The sequence below is a fragment of the Ascaphus truei genome, chromosome 12, assembly GCF_040206685.1.
Source record: "Ascaphus truei isolate aAscTru1 chromosome 12, aAscTru1.hap1, whole genome shotgun sequence".
Taxonomy (NCBI): Eukaryota; Metazoa; Chordata; class Amphibia; order Anura; family Ascaphidae; genus Ascaphus; species Ascaphus truei.
The window spans coordinates 7,100,616-7,121,723 of NC_134494.1; the positions used below are offsets into that span (position 1 = coordinate 7,100,616).

A 21,108-nucleotide genomic window follows, 5' to 3' on the forward strand; every position below is an offset into this window, starting at 1 on the left:
ATGTGGGCAAAACACGCACACAGCTTCGAAGGAGGGTGCTGGAACACATAGGATCCATCAAAAACTCCCATGATACATCAATCTCAAGACATGTGAGAGAACAACATGCAGGCAATACAGGGGTGCTTTCTTTCCAGGGCATAGATCGCCTATTACCAACATACGTACAGGTGATTGGGACAAAAAATTACTTCAAAAAGGAAGCAAAATTAATCTTTAATTTAAACACGGTCACCAAAAGGACTAAAAGGATTCAAGTTTGCCCCATTTATGGGATACACTGTTCGATGTTTAATTCACGATTGACAATAAGGAGTCAAAGTCAAGTCTTTGTTTCTACACGAGACACATATATGCAGAGTTCTTGTGTTATTATATACAATGTTATCTTTAATATCAAAGAAGCCTCTCTGTGCTTAGCACATGATCACAGAACATGTTTTTATTATTTTAATGTACTCACTGTGTGTATATGTCGCGGTCTGTGAAATCTGTTTTTTTTTCACTCTGAAAGCAAAGAGAAGCGTCAGCTATCACCACAGCAACAGGGACGCTATAAAACGTGGTTACTTATCCCCAGAAGGCGTGGTTACGGTGAAACAGCTGTAGGGAACGCTGCCTCAAGCATTTCACCATACATAGGTGGGAGGTGGAGCCTGACTGACGTCACAGCGCTCCTGCCTTCCTCACCACTCCCAGTAGAAGGCATCTGGCCTAAACGCGTAGGAGTGGGTGGTGTAGGCAGGATCCCTTGGTTTGTCCCCTCTAAGGGACACGTTACCATGGTTTGAGGTTTTTGTTCCTTGCCTCCTTAATGATTTTGCTGCATGTCTGACGTTTAGGTGCTTTTTGACCACGAGCATACAGGCTCTTTGAAGTGTGCCTTCTGGCCCCATATCTTAGGTTTCATCACACATTCTGCATTGCAATTGTAGAGACTATCTCTGAGATTCCCTAGGGAGAGCATGCTATGATATTTTGTGTTTAACCTTTTGGCCATGGCCACTTCCTGGTTTTTCAGCTTCATTGTCTGCATTTAGCATATTTATTTGTCAGGGACACTTTAGCACACTTTCTGTCTGATGTGAGATGGCTCTTTTCATGTTTTGTATTTAACATTGGAGGTTTGTGTTCAGACCAACGTACAAGGGATCTATGCCTTGTTTTAAACTTTTCTCTGCTTTCTTTTAAATTTTGTTTTGTGATAGCCATTCAATAAAGATGTTTTGATACTTGTACTACCCTAGTATACTAGAGTGCTATTGTGTGGGGCTTTTTCTGCTCTCTCATACCACATAACCTGGCCCATTAAGCACTGCTGACTTATTTACATTTATTCTAAGTCGGTATTTAGTAACATTTACTCTTCTTGTGGATGCGGGGTCTGCCTTTTCTCCTAATATTGATAGATATATATCTATATATATATATATATATATATATATATATAGATATATATCTATATATATCTATATATATATATATATATATATATATATACATATATATATATATATATATATCTATATATATCTATATATATATATATATATATATACATATATATATATATAGATATATATATATATATATATATAGATATATATATCTATATATATATATATGTAGCCGGGCCCGCTGATTCACCTCAAAGAGCGGGAGGTTGCGCTTGCAAATGGTAGTTGCAAAAGCCCGCGAAGGAGGACTGTGCATTAGGCGGGAGAAAGCCGTCCCTTGACCCAGCAGCCCTGCGGGGAGGGTCAGGTGAGAGAGTCTAGCCAATGGGCGGAGGAGGTGCCAGAGATATAGGCAGTGGTTGCGCGCACGTGGAAGTAGAGCTGCTTGGAGAGGAGAGGAGACGGAGAGTCTGTGAGGGGAGGTTGAACCGCCCCGGCGCAGGCCAGGTGCCCCAGGCCCAGTTAGCCCTGAGTCACCTTAGAGACAAGCTGAGCTAGGGATCGCCTTAGTGAGGTTCCTGTTCCCCTAGTAACTGTAAGTCTTGACCGGGACTATACTGTCGAGAGGGAGGTCTGGGCCAAAGGAGAGACGCCTGCTTCAAGGGAGCAATCTCATTGGCCTGGCCCAAGGTCCAATGGGATTGCCGCTAGGGACACAGGGAGGGACACAGGGAGACACATACAGACACGGAAACATATGACGCTTTCAGAAATATATAGTAAGATTTACTGATAATTGTAACCAGTTATTGTCTCTACAGCAAAACCAGGGAACGCCCTATCATACCGTTACATACATGTACAGGATATGTGACCCCCCTCTGTTCGCTATTTATAACTCACAGTCCTAACCTCACTACACCTCCTGTATTAGATGATGTCATGATTGGTCTTGGCTACCTTTCTGCCCTCCTAGACATATCAGTCTTGGTAAGTACAAGCATTGTCAGGCATAATCTTGGGTTTTCCCCAACTCCCAGGCAGCTTCCCTGAGTGACAGGGGTGGAGGTGGGACTTGGTCTGTGTGTGGCCCAATCCTGGGTGCAGACCTTGTGCCCTCCCCATCTGTACTAGGGAAGAGGCAAGTCCAAAGTTAGTGAGTTTGAGTCTCTCCCTCTTGGGATTGAGACGTGCCTTCAGCCCCATTAGGGCACCATCCAGAGGTCTGGGACCTGACGTTGCGTTGCCGTGGCGATGGGTCATGTAACGTCACATGATCCAGTTGCCATGGAGACACGTCACACAGCCGGCTGAAGCAAGGGAATGGAGTGTTGCAGAGGCCTCACGCGATCCCCCCGCTGTAGGGAATGTACATACAGTAGAAGCATAAACAGGGAGAGAAAAGAGTCCCTATATATAGCACTCAACCTCTACTAATATATTCATTTTATTCTAAGGAAACATAAGGAAAGTTAAAACCTAAACAACGCTGAAAGAAACCGGCAAGGAACCCTAATAGGTCCCAGTAAAAAGGTATATAATATAACATCTGGGTAATGGTCAGATATAGGATAGAATAGTAGTGAGATATAGATCCTCTCCCAGATAGGAATCAGTAAGTGTGAATACTGAGGTGTTACAAATAATCCTCATACCTCAATATCCTAAATGGAATGACAGGATATATAAAGTACCAATAGAATACTATAGGTAAAAAGACCTAGAAGTGTATATCAGTGCTCCCCAGTGTTAAAGGAAGAGAAAGGGGAAAGTTTCCCGGGTGAAATGATTAAACCTCAGTTGTATCTTGTGTACCATACAGCTGAGGAAGAAACCTCCAGTGATAGACGTGGATTGCAGTTTTGTTCATAACAGCTATACAGCTGTTGTACTAACTGTGACAGTAGGGGGTAGCCAGTCTTCATAATAAAGGTGAAGCCCGACTGGTTAACCCTGAAAACCATGGGTCCCTGGCAGCCAAGTAGCACCATAAGCCAGGGACACTATGTCTATGTAAAACCTGTCCTGATGTGTTTTACCTGTTTCCCCTTAAGCAATAAACGTGGGATTTCGGGAGTGTAAGTTTCAAGGGGGATATTTGGGTGAAAATGCATCCAGAACTTATGTAGAGTTTCGGGGGACAAAGTTACCGGTAGCCCCATAATTCTACCCGACGAGCAGGCAGGGTCTGCGGGTACGCGAGTAGAATTACACTGAGGCTGCCCAGTGTCCCCCAGAATCCTGGTTTCAGCCCCAAATATCCCTGTCCCATTTCCCCCACAGATATGATGTTCCCCTAAAGTTGGTACGTTTAATAACAGAGTTTATTATGTTTTATGAAACTGTATTAATGTCTATACAGTCAGCCCAGGCATCTACATAGGTCCCGGGATGTCTACATAGACATCGTAGATCAAAGGGGAGAAGGGATGTTGAGGTGTGAAGACCGTTTGGGGAGCGAAGGGCGGAGTTCCAGGTCCGAAGAACAAGGGCAGCCAGCGGTGGCACCTGTTGGACTGCCAGACCTGGCGGAACCTGTCCAGCGGGTGGTAATGGGTTGGCTGGGGGAAGTCGCTGCTCGTAGGCACGTTTCCCATTGGCCAATTTATATTTCCCGCCCACACGGCTTTTTGAGCCGGCTTAGCACTCCCCCTCCTCTGATGTCAGCAGCCAGAAGAGCCACCATTCTGATTGGCTGGCTGAAATACGATCCGTCCTCTGATTGGTCGCCAGCCCTTTCTCCATGTTGGACATAGAACACCGAGGGCTATGTTAGGGGACTGGCCAATCAGAGAATCAGACGATCTTGTGACTTGAGTCGGTGAGGGGCTGGCGGGATTTTCAAAGTTGCTCTGTTGCAAATAGCAGAGCAACCGGCTTCAGTTTTGGAGCTGGGAAAACCTGCCCAGCTGAGACTAAGTCATACACTGGGACCAAGTTCTCAGAACAGAACAGTTTGTGCGGTCTCCCCGAAAAGTAGTACCGCGTATCCCGTGACAAGGTCCCGGTCAGAGTAAGCCTTCCGAAGCAGGCGCCCTGCACCTATGTGAGGCTAGTTTTCACCCCCAGACTCCCAGTAAATGTGTATTCTTTTCTGTATTTTGTGTATTCATTGTGTGTCCGCGGGTTTCACCTGAATAAACTTAATTTTATTCCACTACCTTGTTTTGCCTAGTGAATGATCCCAGAAGGGAAAAAGTGTTAAAAGTGCTGGTCGCCTGTGACACTAACAAAGTACAATGGGGTACTAAGAAAGAGAATTCCCCGTGTTGTCTTGATGAATTGATTCAAATGTTAACTTTTAATGGGCATAATATTAAAATAAAGCGTAAAGTTTAAAAATAAACATCTTGTAGGTTGTTCTATGAATTGGTATCACAGGGCACTTCTGTGAGTGCTGCCAGGAGTACCAGGAAATAGAAGATTGTGTAGTGTTGACTAGGTATAAAGACAATAATACCAGTACCATGCACAGTGTAGTTATACTAAGTTTCTTGCTATGCTACGATCCTTACTAATGTTAGTAAACAGGTGTAACGATATACTGTATATTGCGACACATTGACATACTGTGTGTGGAGACCCTGAGTAGCACCGTCAGCATACTGCGGTATCCCTGGGGTTAATAGACTCCTGTGCGTTAAGGGCTCCTGAGTACGCACCTATGAACTGAAGATTGTCCAAGTGTATGTATACAGTTAGCCTTTGGTCAGTGTGGGAGAATAATTGACCACAACATGAATCAAAAAACCTTTTGCCTCCCTGTGATGTGACAGGGCTCTATGTGAGTAACCGGCCAATTGGCTACTGGGTGTAAATAACCTCAGTTTTTCTCAAAAAAGAAAGAAATCTATATAAGCCTGGCACCGTTTGTATGGTAAGTGCCCAGAATAGCTGCCAGTGTGTGCAGAGATTCTTTCACGGGCACACAACTAACACATTACTTATAACCAGTGGTCGACAAATCACCAAAAAAATCTACTCGCCACCTAGTACCACACGTGTGCTGCTTGGGGCCAATAGGAGCTCGCCACGATGTTAAATCCACTCGCCCGGGGCGTGCAAATGTATAGGTTTGTCGAACACTGCTTTTAACCAAGGTAAGTAGTACAAATATACCTGAAAAATCCGTTCCTAAATCAGCTCTACAGATTTCCGTACCTTAGTTGTGAGCTCACCGCCAGTTCTTTCATTTGAAAGCAGTGTGTCACAATGGGCATATCGGGAGCAGACGGTCCCCGTGGGAACACTGATCTGAATAATGTTCCCATACATGTAGGTAGTTTTTACCAAACCCCGTTCAGAGCAACAGTGTTAGGCTAAGGCCCTGCTCCCTCAGTCAGCGCGCCCCACTGCAGACAGACAGCGCGCTGACAGGCACAGACCGCGATATGCGGTCTGTAGGGAGCCGAAGCGGGAGTGGGGGCGTGGTTTGAGCGGAGGGACCCGCTACTCTCCCCTCGGGCTCGGTCTCCCGGGCTGCAGGAGGGAGCTGCTGCGGGCTGCTGGAAGGTAAGCAGCTCCCGCTCCCTCCCCCCACAAATGCCCTCCTCACATAAGCTGATATACACACACACACTACCTTGTGGAGGAAGCTGTCCGACAGCTCCCGCTCCCACCGCTGATAGGCTCATCAGCGCACCACGTGACGCGTCACCGCTCGGGATCACAATTTTCTTGCATCCACCTGGCGGTTAACGCGTCACAGCACGTTGTGAGCCGTGCAACGAGGGGGGACTGGGACCGGCTAGGAAAGGATACCCCTGCTGGTGAGGAACGCGCGCACCGCCGGCCGCAGCGGGTTCGCAGCCTTAGGGTTTTGATCCAGAGGTAATATCTCCACACGCCTGGAACGGGGTCGGCTTAATGGCGTTTTGGCGTCAAGTGGGTTGGGGGCAAATGTCATTGTTATTTACATGTCAGTCTATTATGCTTGTGCACACTGAGGGGTGATCTGACGAAAGAGCGGCTGCCCTGAAACGAAGTTATTTGTTCCTTTTTTGTTTTTAACTATACCCTAAGTCAGGGGGGGGCAAACTTTTTTCCCTGCACCTCCCTTCCGACGGTCTCCTCACTCCTGCGCCCCCCCTAACCCCCACTTACCTGCGCTCCGGCGTCATGATGTCACATTGCCCTAGCAACGTGACGTCACATGAACTTGCGGCGTCATTTTGATGCTGCATTGCCATGGCGACGCAGGAAGGAAGCCGCCGGAGCCAAGGTAAGTTAGGTTTACAGTGGCCCTGCAGCTCCCCCGGCACTTTATTTAAGTGCCTTCGGGAAGCGTGCGGGGCCTCTGTAAACCCTGCGCCCCCAGTTTGCGCACCGCTGCCCTAAGTGATTAGAGTTAGATACTTTTTCAGCAGTACCTTGCATGCTGGATAGCTCAGTTGCCAAGGTCGTGGGTTTGATCCCCACACTGGCCATTCTGCAGGTTTCTTTGCATTTGTTCTGTGTTTTATAAAAGGTTATGAGGATGTAAAAGTTTAAAATGATGAACATACCATGAATCGCTCCCCAGGGTCTTCTCAATCACGCTGCTCCCTTCCTCCGTTACCACACGAGAACACTGAAAAATGTAAGTGTTTTATCTTAGTATATTGAAATATTAGGAACATTTCGTATGGAGAACAATAATTAGTATAAGGAAAAGAAAAATAAAGTCGATCAAAATAACAATTTTTCAAAAAAATGTATCTACATTCTTAATCATTTTTTTTCTCTCCTTCACTGTCCCTCTCTCTCCCCCTCTATGTCCCCCTCTCTCCCCCTCACTGTCCCTCTCTCCCCCTCTATGTCCCCCTCACTGTCCCTCTTTCCCCCTCTATGTCCCCCTCTCTCCCCCTCTATGTCCCCCTCACTGTCCCTCTCTCTCCCCCTCTATGTCCCCCTCACTGTCCCTCTCTCTCCCCTCTATGTCCCCCTCTCTCCCCCTCTATGTCCCCCTCACTGTCCCTCTCTCTCCCCCTCTATGTCCCCCTCACTGTCCCTCTCTCTCCCACTCACTGTCCCTCTCTCTCCCCCTCTATGTCCCCCTCACTGTCCCTCTCTCTCCCCCTCACAGTGCCTATCTCCGCCCCCAAACAGTGCCTCTCTCTCCTCACCCTCGCTGTGCCTCTCTCATCCCACTCACTGTGCCCCTTATTGCACAGTTATAGGGAGGATGAGGTAGAATGATAAGAGGGATAAGAGGGGGATGGGATAAGAGTGATCACCTAATCTGCTCCCGGGATCACAAGCCTAGATATGGATCACGCATGCCATGTCTAATCAGGGAAATCCCCTTGGGAACGTCACAGCCAATAGGAGGCTTGCTTGGACTGCGCATGCTCACAAGTCCCACGGACGCCAGAGCCGCCATCTTGGATACGGGCTATGCCCATACTAATTAATACAGGTTGCAGAGATAATAATAATGATCCAAAATAGAAGATATAATAGGGCCCCCTATATGAGTTATGAAGGAAATTATTAATACAACTGATCAATGTTATATTTCTTCGTGGATATAGAACATTATCAGTTCGTCAAGTGATATGTCATGTAATTATGGACACTATATTGTACCTGTACATCTCCAGCCTGATCTGACACATTGATTGTACATATGTATATATTAAAAATATATTCTCGTTTTATTATTTCCATTCCTGCATTTTGTACTGGGGGTGAGGGGGGATTTATGGGGATGCGGTGTATTGATAACTGATAATGTTCAATATCCATGAGAAAACATAACATTGATAAGTCTTATTGATAATTTCCTTATTAGCTCATATAGGAGCCCCTATTACATCTTCTATTTGGGATCTTAGTAAACTGTATTACTTAGTGTGGGCATAACGCTTATCCAAGATGGTGACTCTGGCTTCAGTGTGTCTTGTGAGCATGTGCAGGACTAGCAAGGCTCCTATTGGCTGTGACTTTAGGCTGTGACGTGGCCAGGGGGATTGCCCTAATTAGACAACATTGGCAGCACCATGCAGGCTTCTGCGCATGCGTGATACCAACCTAGGCCTGTGTTGTGATCCCGGGAGCAGATCAGGTGATCACTCTTATCCCATCCCCTCTTATCCCATTCCCCTCTTATCCCATTCCCCTCTTATCCCATCCCCCTCTAATCCCATCCCCCTCTTAACCCATCCCCCTCTTATCCCATACCCCTCTTATCCCATCCCCCTCTTATCCCATCCCCCTCTTATCCCATCCCCCTCTTATCCCATCCCCCTCTTAACCTATCCCCCTCTTATCCCATCCCCCTCTTATCCCATCCCCCTCTTATCCATCCCCCTCTTATCCCACCCCCTCTTATCCCATCCCCCTCTTATCCCATCCCCCTCCCTATAACTGTGCAATAAGGGGCACAGTGAGGGGGTGGAGAGAGTGTCGCAGTGAGAGGGGGGAGAGAGTGGCACAGTGAGGGGGGGGGGAGAGAGTGGCACAGTGAGGGGGGGGGGGAGAGAGTGGCACAGTGAGGGGGGGGGGGAGAGAGTGGCACAGTGAGGGGGGGGGGAGAGAGTGGCACAGTGAAGGGGGGGGAGAGAGTGGCACAGTGAGGGGGGGAGAGAGTGGCACAGTGAGGGGGGGGGGAAGAGAGTGGCACAGTGAGGGGGGGAAGAGAGTGGCACAGTGAGGGGGGGAAGAGAGTGGCACAGTGAGGGGGGGGGGGAGAGAGGCACAGTGAGGGGGGGAGAGAGAGAGGCACAGTGAGGGGGGGAGAGAGAGGCACAGTGAGGGGGGGAATGAGAGAGGCACAGTGAGGGGGGGAGAGTGGCACAGTGAGGGGGGGAAGAGAGTGGCACAGTGAGGGGGGGAAGAGAGTGGCACAGTGAGGGGGGGGGGGAGAGAGGCACAGTGAGGGGGGGAGAGAGAGAGGCACAGTGAGGGGGGAGAGAGGCACAGTGAGGGGGGGAGAGAGAGGCACAGTGAGGGGGGGAATGAGAGAGGCACAGTGAGGGGGGGAGAGAGGCACAGTGAGGGGGGAAGAGAGGCACAGTGAGGGGGGGAGAGAGAGAGGCACAGTGAGGGGGGGAGAGAGAGGCACAGTGAGGGGGGGAGAGAGAGAGGCACAGTGAGGGGGGGGGAGAGAGAGGCACAGTGAGGGGGGGAGAGAGAGAGGCACAGTGAGGGGGGAGAGAGCGAGGCACAGTGAGGGGGGGAGAGAGAGAGGCACATTGAGGGGGGAGAGAGAGAGGCACAGTGAGGGGGGGAGAGAGAGGCACAGTGAGGGGGGGAGAGAGGCACAGTGAGGGGGGGAGAGAGAGAGGCACAGTGAGGGGTGGAGAGAGAGAGGCACAGTGAGGGAGGGGGAGAGGCACAGTGAGGGAGGGGGAGAGGCGCAGTGAGGGGGAGAGAGGCGCAGTGAGGGAGGGGGAGAGAGAGACGCAGTGAGGGAGGGGAAGAGAGAGGCGCAGTGAGGGAGGGGGAGAGAGAGGCGCAGTGAGGGAGGGGGAGAGAGCCGCAGAGGGAGAGAGGCGCAGAGGGGAGAGGCGCAGTGAGGGGGGGGGAAGAGAGGCGCAGTGAGGGGGGGAAGAGAGGCGCAGTGAGGGGGGGGAAGAGAGGCGCAGTGAGGGGGGGGAAGAGAGGCGCAGTGAGGGGGGGGAAGAGAGGCGCAGTGAGGGGGGGGAGAGGCGCAGTGAGGGGGGGGGAGAGGTGCACTGAGGGGGGGGAGAGAGGCGCAGTGAGGGAGGGGGAGAGAGACGCAGTGAGGGAGGGGGAGAGAGACGCAGTGAGGGAGGGGGAGAGACACAGTGAGGGAGGGGGGAGGCACAGTGAGGGAGGGGGAGAGAGAGGCACAATGAGGGAGGGGGAGAGAGAGGCACAGTGAGGGAGGGGGAGAGGCACAGTGAGGGAGGGGGAGAGGCACAGTGAGGGAGGGGGAGAGGCACAGTGAGGGGGGAGAGAGAGGCGCAGTGAGGGAGGTGGAGAGAGAGGCGCAGTGAGGGAGGGGGAGAGAGGTGCTGTGAGGGAGGGGGAGAGAGGCGCAGTGAGGGAGGGGGAGAGAGGCGCAGTGAGGGAGGGGGAGAGAGGCGCAGTGAGGGGGGAGAGGGGAGGGGGAGAGTGAGGCGCAGTGAGGGAGAGGAGAGGGGAGGGGGAGAGGCGCAGTGAGGTTGAGGAGAGGGGAGGGGGAGAGGCGCAGTGAGGGAGGGGGGAGAGGCGCAGTGAGGGAGGGGGAGAGGCGCAGTGAGGGAGGGGGAGAGGCGCAGTGGGGGAGGGGGAGAGGCGCAGTGAGGGAGGGGGAGAGAGAGGCGCAGTGAGGGACGGGGAGAGGGAGGGGGAGAGTGAGGCGTAGTGAGGGGGGAGAGAGAGAGGCACAGTGAGGGGGGGGAGAGAGACACAGTGAGGGGGGGAGAGAGGCACAGTGAGGGGGGAGAGAGAGACACACAGTGAGGGGGAGAGAGAGAGACACAGTGAGGGGGAGAGAGAGGCACAGTGAGGGGGGGAGAGAGGCACAGTGAGGGGGGAGAGAGAGGCAGAGTGAGGGGAGGAGAGAGAGGCACAGTGAGGGGGGGAGAGAGAGGCACAGTGAGGGGGGGAGAGAGAGGCACAGTGAGGGGGGGAGAGAGAGGGAGGCACAGTGAGGGGGGGAGAGAGAGGCACAGTGAGGGGGGAGAGAGAGGCATAGTGAGGGGGGGAGAGAGGCACAGTGAGGGGGGGAGAGAGGCACAGTGAGGGGGGGGGGGAGAGAGAGAGAGGCATAGTGAGGGGGGAGAGAGGCACAGTGAGGGGGGGAGAGAGGCGCACAGTGAGGGGGGAGGAGAGAGACACAGTGAGAGGGGGAGAGAGAGACACAGTGAGGGGGGGAGAGAGAGGCACAGGGAGGTGGGGAGAGAGGCACAGTGAGGTGGGGAGAGAGACACAGTGAGGGGGGGAGAGAGAGGCACAGTGAGGGGGGGGAGAGACACAGTGAGGGGGGGGGAGAGACACAGTGAGGGGGCAGAGAGAGGCACAGTGAGGGGGCAGAGAGAGGCACAGTGAGGGGGGAGGGAGAGGCACAGTGAGGGGGGGAGAGAGAGGCACAGTGAGGGGGGGGGAGAGAGGCACAGTGAGGGAGGGGGAGAGAGGCACAGTGAGGGAGGGGGAGAGAGGCACAGTGAGGGAGGGAGAGAGAGGGGCACAGTGAGGGAGGGGGAGAGGCACAGTGAGGGAGGGGGAGAGGCACAGTGAGGGAGGGGGAGAGGCACAGTGAGGGAGGGGGAGAGGCACAGTGAGGGAGGGGGGGGAGAGAGGCGCAGTAGGAGAGAGAGGCGCAGTGAGGGAGGGGGAGAGAGGCGCAGTGAGGGAGGGGGTGAGGGGAGGGGGAGAGGCGCAGTGAGGGAGGGGGAGAGAGAGGCGCAGAGGGGGAGAGGCGCAGTGAGGGAGGGGGGGAGAGGCGCAGTGAGGGAGGGGGAGAGAGGCGCAGTGAGGGAGGGGGGGAGAGGCGCAGTGAGGGAGGGGGGGAGAGGCACAGTGAGGGAGGGGGGAGAGAGAGGCGCAGTGAGGGAGGGGGAGAGAGGCGCAGTGAGGGAGGGAGAGAGAGAGGCACAGTGAGGGAGGGAGGGAGAGAGAGGCACAGTGAGGGAGGGAGAGAGAGAGAGAGGCACAGTGAGGGGGAGAGAGAGGCACAGTGAGGGAGGGAGAGAGAGAGGCACAGTGAGGGAGGGAGAGAGGCACTGTGAGGGAGGGGGAGAGGCAGTGAGGGACTGGGGGAGAGAGGCGCAGTAGGAGAGAGGCGCAGTGAGGGAGGGGGAGAGGCACAGGGAGGGCGTGGGGAGAGGCACAGGGAGGGCGTGGGGAGAGGCACAGTGAGGGAGGGGGAGAGGCACAGTGAGGGAGTGGGAGAGAGAGGCGCAGTAGGAGCTAGAGGCGCAGTGAGAGAGGGGGATAGAGGCGCAGTGAGGGAGGGGGAGAGAGGCGCAGTGAGGGAGGGGGAGAGAGGCGCAGTGAGGGAGGAGGAGAGAGGCGCAGTGAGGGAGGGGGAGAGAGGCGCAGTGAGGGAGGGGAAGAGAGGCGTAGTGAGGGGGAGAGAGGCGCAGTGAGGGGGAGAGAGGCGCAGTGAGGGGGAGAGAGGCGCAGTGAGGGAGGGGGGAGAGAGGCGCAGCGAGGGAGGGGAAGAGAGGCGCAGTGAGGGAGGAGGAGGGGGGGGGAAGAGAGGCACGGGGAGGGCGAGTGGCACAGTGAGGGGGGAGAGCCAGAGTCACAGTGACGGGGGAGAGAGGGTTGCAGTGAGGGGAGGATAGAGTGTCACAGAGAGGGCGATAGGGTGTCGCAGTGGTGGGGGGAGAGAGGGGGAGAGTGTCGCGGCGACGAGTGGGGAGTGAGTCGCAGCGACGAGGGGGGAGAGAGTGTCGCGGAGACAAGGGGGGGAGAGAGTGTCGCGGAGACTAGGGGAGTGAGCGTGTCGCGGCGACGAGGGGGGAGAGAGAGGCACAGTGAGGGGAGTTGAGATAGTGAGGGCCTTGCCCAGTGAGGTGCAGGGAGAGGGGTACAATGGAGAGGGAAAAAAATGATTTAAGAATGTAGTTACATTTTTGAACAATTGTTCTCATCAATGACTTTATTTTTCTTGTATTTCCCTGTGCTACTTATTCTGCTCCATACGAAATGTTCCTAATATTTCAATATACTAAGAAACATCAAATAAACATACAAATAAATCGTCCCAGGCGCTGTGAATAAAGTCCTTTATTCACAGCGCCTGGGACGATTTATTTGTATGTTTATTTGGTTTATACAGATTTGGAATAGTCTGTTGATTTTTTGTTCCTTAGGTTGCTTTTATCTTTTAATTAATTTTTGATCACTTTATGGTTATTCACCTTAATTTGTTATCATAGTTATCACTATTTTATTTTTGTGTAGGTCAGCGCTTTTTAGAGGGCTTATTATTGTTTGTTTGCCATACTAAGAAACATCACTTGATTTTTCAGTGTTCTCATGTTAACGGAGGAAGGGAGCAGCGTGATTGAGAAGACCCTGGGGAGCGATTCATGGTATGTTTATCAATTTAAACTTTTACATCATAACCTTTTATAAAACACAGAACAAATGCAAAGAAACCTGCAGAATGGTCAGTGTGGGGATCAAACCCACGACCTTGGCATTAACACCACAACTGAGCTATCCAGCAAGGAAGCAATTGTATGTAGCACACGAGCCAGCGCAGGTACTGCTGGGAAAGTATCTTACTCATCACTTAGTATATTTAAAGGAACTAATAACGTTTCAGGGCAGCCGCCCTTTCGTCAGATCACCCCTCAGTGTGCACAAGCATAATAGACAGACATGTAAATAACAATGACATTCGCCCCCACCCACTTAGCTCCAAAACGCCATTAAGCCGACCCCGTTCCAGGTGTGTGGAGATATTACCTCTGGATCAAAACCCTAACACTGTTGCTCTGAACGGGGTTTGGTAAAAACTACCTACGGGGTAGGTATGGGAACATTAGGCCTCGGCCAAGCTTCCCGCTGGCGTTCTTTCCCTGGCCTTGCGGTTGCTTTCCCTGCGCGCCTTCTGGGGGCGGGTGGTGGGCCAGTGACGTCACGGAGCAGGTTCGCCCTCATTGGGCGAACCGCTCACGTGACCGGCCCTGCGCGCCGGCAAGCAGGGAAATGTTACATTTCCCTAAGACCTACGCTTCTGCGCACTTGCGGAAGTGTAGGCGAGCCCCTACTAAAGCCACTCTCATTGCGGCTGTAGGGGCTCAGTGCTGAGCGGGGGCGCGCCTCAGCGTGCCTCTGCCAGCAAGCAGCAACCATGGACGAGGCCTTATTCAGATCTGTGTTTCCACAGGGACCGTCTGCTCCCGATATGCCCATTGTGACACACTGCTTTCAAATGAAAGAACTGGCGGTGAGCTCACAACGAAGTTACGGAAATCTGTAGAGCTGATTTAGGAACGGATTTTTCAGGTATATTTGTACTACTTACCTTGGTTATAAGTAATGTGTTAGTTGTGTGCCTGTGAAAGAATCTCTGCACACACTGTCAGCTTTTCTGGGCACTTACCATACAAACGGTGCCAGACATAGACTTCTTTTTTTTTGAGCAAAACTGAGGTTATTTACACCCAGCAGCCAATTGGCAGGTTACTCACATAGAGCCCTGTCACATCACAGGGAGGCAACAGGTTTTTTGATTCATGTCTTTGATTCATGTGGTGATCAATTATTGCCACGCACTGACCAAAGGCTAACTGTATACATACACTTGGACACGTAGCTCCAAAGTATTATCCCTTTTATATAACCTTCAGCTCATAGGTGCATAATCAGGAGCCCTTAACACACAGGAGTCTATTAACCCCAAGGATACCGCAGTATGCTGACGGTGCCACTCGGGGTCTCCACACACAGTATAGCAATGTGTCGCAATATATATCGTTACACCTGGTACTCCTGGTTAGCAGCACTCGCAGAAGTGCCCTGTGATACCAATTCATAGAACACCCTACAAGATGTTTATTTTTAAACTTTACGCTTTATTTTAATATTGTGTCCATTAAAAGTTAACATTTGAATCAATTCATCAAGACAACACGGGGAATTCTCTTTCTTAGTACCCCATTGTACTTTATTGTTAGCGTCACGGGCGACCAGCACTTTTAACACTTTTTCCCTTCTGGGATCATTCACTAGGCAAAACAAGGTAGTGGAATAAAACGAGGGTTATTCGGGTGAAACCCGCGGACACACAATGAATACACAAAATGCAGGAAGAATACACATTTACTGGGAGTCTGGGGGTGAAAACTAGCCTCACATAGGTGCAGGGCGCCTGCTTCGGAAGGCTTACCCTGACTGGGACATTGTCCCGGGATACACGGGACTCCTTTTCGGGGAGACCGCACAACCGCGACCACTTCGTTCTATTCTGCAGGGCCGGTCACGTGAGCGGTTCGCCCAATGAGGGTGAACCAGCTCCGTGACGTCACTGGCCCGCCCCCCGACACACCCCCGGACGGTGCGCTAACCAAGGCCAGGGAAAGCACTCGCTTTCCCTCAGCCTCAGCGCGCCTCCGCACGGGAGAAGGCACCCTGGACGCAGGCTTACCATGACCGGGACATTGTCCCGGGATACACGGTACTCCTTTTCGGGGGGACCGCACAAACGTGACCGCTTCGTTCTGTACTAAGAACTTGGTCCCAGTGTATGACTTAGTCTCAGCTGGGCAGGTTTTCCCAGCTCCAAAACTGAAGCCGGTTGCTCTGCTATTTGCAAAAGAGCAACTTTGAAAATCCCGCCAGCGCCTCACCGACTCAAGTCACAAGATCGTCTGATTCTCTGATCGGCCAGTCCCCTAACATAGACCTCGGTGTTCTATGCCCAACATGGAGAAGGGGCTGGCGACCAATCAGAGAACGGATCGTACTTCAGCCAGGCTATTGTATGTCTTTATTTATATAGTGCGAAAAGTGTACTCGCCCCTTCACAAAGAATACATTACAGGGAATTAAAATAGTACATTAAGCGCAGCAAAATCGGACAATAGGAAAGGAAATCCCTGCCCCGAAGAGATTACAATCTAGGAGGTATGATGGGCGACTTACAGGGACAGCAGGGGAGGGAATAAGTGCTGTATATGGCAGTGTTTGGCCACAATGGGTGCTAGGAGTGACTGAGTGTGGGACAATAGCCATGAGTGCAGGCTGTTGGGATGCTTAACTTGTGGGGTGAGTTTTAAGTTTAGTCAGTATTAAATCAGAAGGTTAACACCATTTACAGGGGAATAGATGGTAGGGAGCCGTGGGTGAGATCGTGTGTATGTCTTTGTTCAGGCTTAGGGGAGATCCCCAGCAGCAGGAAGGAGTAGATAGAGGGTGTGAATAGAGAATTTTGTGGGTGTTTTTTAATAAGGGGTAAAGAAGTTGTTGCGAGAGAGGTGTATAAATAATGGTGGAGTGGGGAAGTTGCAGAGAACAGAAACGCTCACAAAGGAGTGAGGAAACAGTAAACAGAAAAAGATTTAGGGAGGGCATAGTGAGATGCCGGAGGAGAGACAGTCCAGGTATTGGAGGATAGGAAGATATCAAATAATCACAGCATTTAGAAAGTCAAGTTCTCACAGCTGCAGAGTTGTTGTTGTTGTTGTTGAACTTCAGACACTTTCAGTGTTACACTTTAAAATGTTGCACAGCCATAGGCAATCAGAATGGGGGCTCGTCTGGCTGCTGACTTCAGAGGAGGGGGCGTGGTAAGCCGGCTCGAAAAGCTGGGTGAGCGGGAAATATAAATTGGCCAATGGGAAACGTGCCTACGAGCAGCGACTTCCCCCAGCCAACCCATTACCACCCGCTGGGCAGGTTCCGCCAGGTCTTGCGGTCCAAAAGGTGCCCCCACGGGGTGCCCTTTTCTTCGGACCTGGTACTCCGCCCTTCCCCGCTCCCCAAACGGTCTTCACACCTCAACATCCCTTCTCCCCTTTGATCTACGTTGTCTGTGTAGATATCCCGGCACCTATGTAGGTGCCCGGGCTGACTGTATAGACATTAATACAGTTTCATAAAACATAATAAACTCTGTTATTAAACGTACCAACTTTAGGGGAACATCATATCTGTGGGGAAAATGGGACGGGGATATTTGGGGCTCAAAACCAGGAGTCTGGGGGACACTGGGCAGCCTCTGTGTAATTCTACTCGCGTACCCGCAAAATCTGCCTGCACGTCGGGTAGAATTACGGGGCTACCGGTAACTTTGTCCCCCGAACCCCTACATAAGTTCTGGATGCATTTTCACCCAAATATCCCCCTTGAAACTTACACTCCCGAAATCCCACGTTTATTGCATAAGGGGAAACAGGTAAAACACATCATCAGGACAGGTTTTACATGTACATAATGTCCCTGGCTTATGGTGCTACTTAGCTGCCAGGGACCCATGGTTTTCAGGGGTAACCAGTCGAGCTTCACCTTTTTTATGAAGACTGGCTACCCCCTACTGTCACAGTTAGTACAACAGCTGTATAGCTGTTATGAACAGAACTGCAATCCACGTCTATCACTGGAGGTTTCTTCCTCAGCTGTATGGTACACAAGGTACAACTGAGGTCTTAATCATTTCACACGGGGAACTTTCCCCTTTCTCTTCCTTTAACACTGGGGAGCACTGATATACACTTCTAGGTCTTTTTACCTATAGTATTCTATTGGTACTTTATATATCCTGTCATTCCATTTACACCTCAGTATTCACACTTACTGATTCCTATCTGTGAGGGGATCTATATCTCACTACTATTCTATCGTATTTCTGACCATTACCCAGTGACTCGATGGTATATGATATGCCTTTTTCTGGGACCTAGTAGGGTTCCTTGCCGGTTTCTTTCAGCGTCGTTTAGGTTTTAACGTTCCTTATGTTTCCTTAGAATAAAATGAATATATTAGTAGAGGTTGAGTTCTATATACTGTATTGTGTATATATTGCAATTTGATTGTAAGCTCTTCGGAGCAGCGACTCCTCTTCCTAAATGTTAATTGTTATGAAGCACTTATACCCATGTTCTGTTATTTGTATTATTTGTTATTTGTTATTTATATGATTGTCACGTGTATTACTGCTGTGAAGCGCTATTCATATTAATGGCGCTATATAAATAAAGACATATATATATATATATATATATATATATATATATATATATCTATAGACCGTGTTCGACAATCAATGATAACCACACGCCCGTGGCGAGTGGATTTAGGGTGCTGCGACTCTATGAATTCCCCTGCTCGTGCCAATTTTTTTTTTTTTATATATAATAAATAAATAAGTAATCCCCCTCCCTGATTGGCCTGACGCGAGGAAGAGGGCCGGCTGGCAGCTCTGGGTCAGCCTCCCTCCCTCCACCCGATCCCCGCTTGCTGCCCGGGGCGGGATGTAGGCTGGGGGGGGGGTCCCCGCGGCTGCTGCCCATTGCTGGGGGGGGGGGTCCCCGCGGCTGCTGCCCATTGCTGGGGGGTGGGTCCCCGCGGCTGCTGCCCACAGATGGACTCTTTTCCCCAATCCCAAGAGGAGAGAGATAGAGAGACTGCTGAAGCAGGTAAACCTTATTTGCCTATCGCAATAAAGTGTAATATGGTCATTGAAATAGGGGGTTTGCCTTCCAGCCATAGTCAGGGTTCAAGAAGTGAGTTAGCCCTTAAAAGGGATAGGCGTTTGTTGTTTTCAAATGTTTAGCTGAAGCAGTGAATGCAGATGGTGACCCATGAGCGGTACTGATTCTGCAAGTAAAGGCTGCCACACCGCATAGGACTACCAGTTGTGAATGGAGTATATGCAGAAAAATGTGAAAATTGATGCAAGACTGTGCTGAAGCAGGGGAATTTTCAGTAAACAAGTGCTGAAGGTAAAATTGCCTACTAGAAAAAAGGAATTGCTGAACTGTGTAAAAGGTATCCCAAAGTGTGAAGAGTGAATGTCATAATACCCAAAGTTGAGACTGAACTCAAGCAGAAAACCACATTATTTGGCTGAAGCAGAGAGATTGAACCTAGCAAGTAAATGGTGTAAAGCAAATAGAAGTTTTTACCTATCAACTGCACATCCAGTATATCTAATGAGAGAATGCATGCACAGTACTGCTGATATTGTAAAACTTACCCAAGCAAAAGAAAAAAGTCTACAGAGATGCCTGTGAGAGCCACGACCTCTACAAGCAAAATATGCCCACCTGTAAGACTACCACAATTGGTTCTTGCAAATACAGTGGCAACAGCTGCAATAGCGCCTCCTGAGGTCAGGAAGAAAACTACACCTGAGAACCCCAAAATGGAGGACAAGATGCAGCGTTCCTGTAATGAACCCTACCCCACGGAAGAGTGGCCCTTCTAGTCCAATAAGGAGGAAGACATCTCTTACGGGGAACCCAAACCGAGTCACACCCACAAAACACCCCAAGAATGGTGGGGGTGCCTGAACTCGGCACGAACAGAAAAGACCGCTCTCTATGATGACGAATATGGTCGACAAGAGAGAGCGGGAGCAGCAGATCACCCAATATTTCTGTCAGCTAAAGCAACTGCAAGAAAAGCCTGGCGTATATAATGAAGCTGCTGAACTATCAAATAAAGGAGACCCCAGTATTCCTGATGGGACGGAGTCATCCAAAACAAAAAGGCGGAAAAAGAAAAGCGGTTCTTCACTTACCGTGGAAGGAACAGACACGTCCGCAGATCCTGTGGAGGAAAAGGGGGACCGAGTTGCCCTGCAGCCTAGAGAAAATGGAGAATTCGTCCCGCGGTTAACCGAATATCCAGAGGGCCCAAGGCAGAAGTCGTGTACCCCAAAGAAGTGTCTGTCCGGTGCCAACAGTGAGGAACCCTCAACCAACCATCCCAAGGAAGTGGAGCCGGAACCAGTGAGTGACAATCCCTTGAATAGCTCTGAAGATGCCCTGAAAAATGCCAGGCATGACTGTGATATGCTCCGTGAACAATTGAAACAAAAGAAAGATGGTTACACAGAGCTACAGAAAAATAACGTGAGGCTACAGAAAGATGTGCTCACAATTTACTCTTTGGCCAGGACAGAATTGGACGATCTCAAGACTGAGCTAGATACTGCAAACGCTACTATTTCCGCCATGGATGAAAAGCAGAGCCAATCTGATAAAATGATGGCTAAGCTGAAGCGGAAATTTGAGGAGGCACTAAAGCAGATGACAGTCTTTCAGCAAGAGGTTCACACTCTTCGCGTGGAGCTGAATGCCTCACAACAGGAGGTCAACAGTGTCCGGACAGAGGTGGACATATCTCAGAAAGAGGTTCAGACACTCCGCAGAGCACTGGATGCCTCACATCATGAGACCAACAGCTGCCGCACAGACCTGGAAGTCTCCAGAAAGGAACTACACAGTCTCACTGAGGAGCTGGACATATATAAAGAAACTATTGTCAATCTTAATACAGATCTCAAAGTCTCTCAGAAGGAGCTTCAGACCCTCAACCTAGAGAAGGAAGTCTCACGCCAGGGGACTGTCATTCTCAAAGCAGATGGAAGGAGGACTGCAAGGAGGCCCTGAAGAGTACAGAGACAGAAAAAGGAGAAAATGTAAGATTAAAAAGAAAAAACTTAAGGCGCATGCGCGAAGCCAGGGTAAATGGCAGCATAGGGCTCTAGCTCCCTTCACACCGGCAAGAATCTTAAATAACAGTGGCACTAAAAATCGACACAAAACCTTCCCGTGGGCAGATATACCCGGCGGAATATCTAGGGATGCCAACCAAGGCGAAATCCAAACAAAAGGACCCCTCGGTCAAGACGTATTTCAATAAAAGCACCCCGGCGGCAACCGGAGGTTCCGTCTCACCCACACCGACCATGCAGTCGGACTCGGACAGCGAGAGACTGGCCCCACAAGCGGACGACCAGGATCTGGTCAGAAGGAAAGATCTCCGCGAATTCTGTGGAGAGATGAAGCACTTCTTCTGCAGGGAACTGTGAAACTTAAGAAGGGACCTGGACGAGGTAGGTGAGCGGACCGGGGCCCTAGAAACAAAGATGGACGCCAACACGAGGGTCCTGATAAAAACAAATAAAACAGTCTCCCAACTGGAGGATAAGGTCCGCGAGATCGCTGATAAACAGGAAGATACCAAGAACCGGGACCGCAAGAACAATGTACGTATAAGAGGGGTCCGAGAAACCATCAATGACCCCAAGGACTTTGTACAAAGATGGCTGGAGCATTTGCTCCCTGATAAATCTGGGCAAGACCTACATCTGGAC

The 21,108-nt window shown here is 50.7% G+C and overlaps 2 protein-coding genes across 3 annotated transcripts in view; both read left to right on the forward strand.

The window, feature by feature from the left end:
* Positions 1-21,108, forward strand: part of LOC142464329 (uncharacterized) — a 794,668-nt gene that overhangs the window by 356,794 nt on the left and 416,766 nt on the right. The window lies entirely within an intron of this gene.
* LOC142464321 (uncharacterized) overlaps positions 8,348-21,108 on the forward strand; it is a 31,966-nt gene continuing 19,205 nt past the window's right edge. Inside the window, 3 exon segments of the mRNA XM_075567815.1 lie at positions 8,348-8,442; positions 13,307-13,369; positions 14,173-14,291. The gene's annotated coding sequence lies outside the window, so the exon portion shown is untranslated.